This window comes from Lactuca virosa, chromosome 1 (assembly GCF_052849685.1).
Source record: "Lactuca virosa cultivar CGN04683 chromosome 1, Lactuca_virosa_CGN04683_v6, whole genome shotgun sequence".
Taxonomy (NCBI): domain Eukaryota; kingdom Viridiplantae; phylum Streptophyta; class Magnoliopsida; order Asterales; family Asteraceae; genus Lactuca; species Lactuca virosa.
The window spans coordinates 196,486,159-196,491,519 of NC_136426.1; positions in this window are offsets into that span (position 1 = coordinate 196,486,159).

Genomic DNA, 5,361 nt, shown 5'->3' on the forward strand with positions numbered 1-5,361 from the left:
ATCAAATCGCATACAACAATATGTTTTATAACATCAAGTTACTGATGCGTTTACGCATTATCAATGCACAACCAACTCGCAAACAACAACTTCTATATCTCGGTTTATAGATTATACGATATTATCGTCTCACAATCACTCGTGATAAATTCCATGAAGTGATTCATGTGAGTGTGATTTTAATCCAATACTTAAAACTTATTTCAGAAGTACCCATGAACGTTGTAGCAAACCTTTGCTATGTCTAAGCACTTAGACAATCTACAAATCAATTCATGACAGTCTAACCTCATAACTTACTTCCAAAGTATGATCGACTGTGGATAATTTGAACAATCCAATTATTCAGGAAGTAAAATATGCAAAAGTGAAACAATAGTAAACAATTGACACAAGATAGTAAACAATACTTTTATATAAATCTCCATTATATAATCACCAAAATGTCAATTACATTTATCTATTACAAGTTTAAAAACATCTATCTAATCATTAAAACTAATATCGTCCTTCAGACCAATGCTCGTTGCATTTTGAACGTGCTTGATCCTACTTAACCCCTTTGTGAGGGGATCCGCAGGATTCTCTTCCGATAATACTCTCTTGACCACGAGGAGTCCTTCTTCTACCCGATGTCTGATGAAGTGGTATTTTCTGTCGATATGTCTGGATCTGCCATGATCCCTTGGTTCCTTGGTTAACCCAACCGCTCCATCGTTATCACAGAAAATCTCCATGGGCTCCTTTATGGCTGGTACATCTCCAAGGTCTCCAATGAAGTTCTTCAACCATATCGCCTCCTTCGACGCTACGCTCGCTGCTATGTACTCTGATTGGCACGTTGAATCAGCCAGGGTCTCCTTCTTGGAACTCTTCCAAGTAACTGCTCCTCCATTTATGGTAAACACCGAGCTCAACTGAGAGCTGAAGTTATCTCTGTTGGTTTGAAAGTTGGCGTCAATATACCTTGTCACTCTCAAGTCCTCACTCCTACCAAGTGTAAGGACCCAGTCCTTAGTCCTTCGTAGGTATTTAAGAATGTTCTTAGCTGATGTCCGGTGAGCTCTACCCGGGTTCCCTAGATATCGGCTAACAATGCTCAACGCAAAAGCCACATCAGGGTGTGTACATGTCACAGAGTACATGATCGAGCCAACGACGTAAGCATATGGCACTCGACTCATTTCCGCTATCTCGGCATCGGTACCCGGAGTCTGAGTCTTACTCAGCTTGGTATTGCTCTGGATTGGCAGCACCCCTTTCTTGGAATTTCCCATGCTAAAACGCTTCAGCACCTTGTCCAAGTAAGTACTTTGACTAAGTCCAATTAGTCTTTTACTCCTATTTTTCAAAATCCTTATTCCGAGAATATAGGCAGCTTCTCCTAGATCTTTCATAGTGAAACACTTCCCAAGCCAGGATTTAACTTCCTATAAGGTTGGAACGTCGTTTTCTATGAGTAGTATGTCATCCACATACAATACTAGGAAGCTAACTATACTCCCACTAGCTTTGACATATACAGATGACTCATCCTCGCTTCTCGAAAATCCAAACTCTTTGACTTTCTCATCGAAACAAAGATTCCATCTGCGAGATGTTTGATTTAGTCCATAGATGGATTTCTCAAGCTTGCAAACTCTATTGGGGTACTTCGCATCTACAAAAGCCTCATGTTGACACATGTAAACATCTTCAGCCAACTTCCCATTATGGAAAGCAGTTTTGACAGCCATCTGCCATATTTCATAATCATGAAACGCAGATATAGCCAGCATAACCCTTATAGACTTGATCTTGGCCAATGGTGAGAAGGTTTCATCATAGTCAACCCTCGGGGTTTGAGTAAAGCCCTTTGCAACTAGTCATGCTTTAAACATGTGTACTTTCCCATCCATGTTTGTCTTCTTCTTGAAGATCCACTTGTACCCGACCGTCTTACGACCTAGTACATTGTCAACTCAGTTCCAAACTTGATTGTCATACATGGACTAAATCTCGCTGTCCATTGCCTCCTTCCAATTTGTAGAATCCCATTATTAAATAATGCAAATAATGTTTTCCTTGTGTAAAATTATGACTGCAGCGTTATGTCATGCGTTTTACAGCTTTATGACGTACAACTTATCACTAGTATTTCTGAAAGTTTTATGATAGACAGTTTATGACACGTAAATATTTCTGTCATAAGATGTCACACCCCCGGACCAGACGGCGGAAACGTCCGAAGGCGGGTGACTTCATTGTGCAGTATCATAACAATTGAATATAAATGAAACAGAGCAATCCAAACATCATACATTGAGATAACAAACTTACATTCTTTACATATTGTATTTGTTCTTCGAGTTACACAAAGAGACATAAGTAGAAAATTCCAAACTACAGCTAAATAGTCCTGCATCCGCGTCCCTTGTTACCTGCTTACCAGATCCCTGAGAATACAAGTCGTTTTGAAAAGCGTCAACTAAAAAGTTTGTGAGTTCATAAGCATTTTTGTATAAAATCGTTTACACTTGTTTAGAATCGTTCTTATTGTACTTTTAGAAAATCCGATATTTTCTATGAAATCGTTTGAAGCCTTGCTTTGAAAATCATGGATATATGTGTGCATGTCGTTACCTTTGTTCATCCTTATAAGGAATGATTTTGAAAAGTAGTGAAATTTATAAAGCGAGCTGTGTTCGAGAATAGTTCTTTTGAATAGTAATAGTCAACCATTTCCAGAAAATCCCTTATTTTCAAAAAGAGAATATGGTTGAAAATCTTGTTCCTCTTATCGAGTAAAATTGAATGCGCGTTCTAGTTTATCGTTATCGAAATCGTAGAAAATCGTTTTCTCCATAAAATCCTATATTTTCTGCTATAAAATATTCGTAAGTTCTATTTCCAACTGTGTGTATGTGTGGGTTAATTTATCGTTTTCAAAATCGTTTACAAACGTTTTCCATAGAGTCCTACGCTTTTTAATTTGTAAAATAGCAGTATTACGACTCTATACTTGTTAGGAGAAAGAATCAACATGACAATTGTGGATTTCCTACGCGATAAAAAAGGACAGTCGACGCAACAAATCTGGACCATCACCTATCATGTGTAGGACAGTCAACACAACGTGCCAAAATTTATTTATGAGGTTTTCCTTACAAAAATTTCTAGATGACATAACATATTCTAATGAGTCGTTATAACCATACTAATCTGACGGAGTGCCTGTTTTGGCATTTCTCATGCGCCCTCGGTTTGGAAAAGACATTTGTCACCCGAGACTGGCCTGTCTAGCTGTAGAGAACAGCGAAGGTGCGGGGTGTCAACCCCGTATAGATCTATACACAAATTCCCGCTCTCCCTCCAGGAGACTATGGCTATAACTCCTTAGAAGACTTTAGACGTACACTCATATTTTTATATTTAGGTACTTTTGAGATTTGTCTGAGTAGAATATTAACAACCTTTTGAGCAATCGTTAGAGATCCATTATTTGTTAGATAAATAATGAAATTCGTACTTATTGAATAGAAATATCGTTCTCGTTCCATATCGTTGATTGTGCTCGTTAACTGGGTGCTCGTGTTTGTTCCTTTTCGTTTATTGAAACATAAGTCATTTTAGTCAAGAGAAAGAGTGTCAAGTTATAATTTGTATAAATTTATAACTGCCGGTTATGACACGCATTTTCTGTTTTATGACATATAAAACATTACTTATGTTCTTGGAGGTTTTTACGACAGTAGTTTATGACATGAAAATATTTCTGTCATAAAGTCTCTAATCGTACATTTTCTTGACACATATATTTATATTAAATATTCATAAATAATCACAAGTTGTTTGTTAATCTAGTAAAAAGCTATGAGTATGACACAATTTTCCAAAATAACCCTTGTATTTATGTTTGGCCAAAAATGATCCAAAATATTATTATGTCCATACTTTAGTCATTTTCAGAGTATTTTGCCCAACAACTTGTGTAAGCAAATATTAAAATAAATCCTTATAGTTGTTGATATAAAAATTTCGTGGTTTATACTTGGTAACATACTAGTTCTTGATTCCAAACTTGATTTGTGAGATTTAATCCAAACTCTTGAGGCTTAACCAAAATCTCGAGTTTTTGGACTATTTACAAGAGTTTTCATACTTAAACACATATAAGATGGCATGCATACACAATAAGCAATTACATCATGATTTACACAAGACTTTGACATGTATTCTCCCCTAAAAACAATAAAAACTTGGAAAAAAAGGTGGGTTTTGAAGCTCACCTTGCGTTGGTTGAGGAGTTGTTTGGAGTTATGGAGTGAAGATCTCAAGCTTAAACTTTTGGCTGAGATGAGGAACTCCTCTGGGAAGAATGTTGTCCTAAGGTTGATTATCACATATTATTATGAGTAAAATAATATGGATTCATCTTGAAGATTATATAAAATCTTAGATGAGTGGAGAACTTACTTTAGAAAAACTCCAGGGAAGATTTGAGAATTACGAGTTTGGTGTGATTTCCGACGCCAAAATGCCTTAAAATGATGAAAAACTCCGAAAATGCCAAAAATCCGGAGTGGAGGGTTGTTCCTGCGAGGGTCCGAAGTGCTTAGAAGGAGTTCCAGAGCCATTCATCATATTCCGGAGTGTATTCTCGGATTCTGAAGTCATCTGCTTAGTTCCGGAGCGAAGCCAGCAGTCCGGACCGAGGGCTCCGAAGTCGGCTGAAATTTCCGAAGCAAGGGTTCCGGGCCCATCAGAAGCTCCGAAATAGGGAAGGGTTCCGGACCAAGAGGGTTCCGGACGGGAGGTTCAGGACCAAGAGGGTTCCGGACGGGAGGTTCAGGACCAAGAGGGTTCCGGACGTGAGGTTCAGGACCAAGAGGGTTCCGGACCAAGAGGGTCCTTTTGGGTTTTCTCCTCCGGTTTTGGGCTATTTTCGACTGAGGAAGGTACGTAGAGAGATTTGGGAGAGATTCCACATACCTGGAGATATTTCACATATGGGAGAGATTTGGGAGAGATTTCACATACTTGGAGAGGTTTGGGAGAGATTTGGGAGAGATTCCACATAGTTGGAGAGAATAGGGAGAGATTTCACATACTTGGAGAGATTTTGGAGAGATTTCACATACTTGGAGAGATTTGGGAGAGATTTCACATACTTGGAGAGAATTAGGAGAGATTTCACATACTTGGAGAGATTTAGGAGAGATTTCACATACTTGGAGAGATTTGGGAGAGATTTCACATACTTGGAGAGATTTGGGAGAGATTTCACATAATTGGAGAGAATTGGGAGAGATTTCACATACTTGGTGAGAATTGCACTCTATCTTTCCATGGTCCATTAGGAACCATAAAGTACACTTTTAA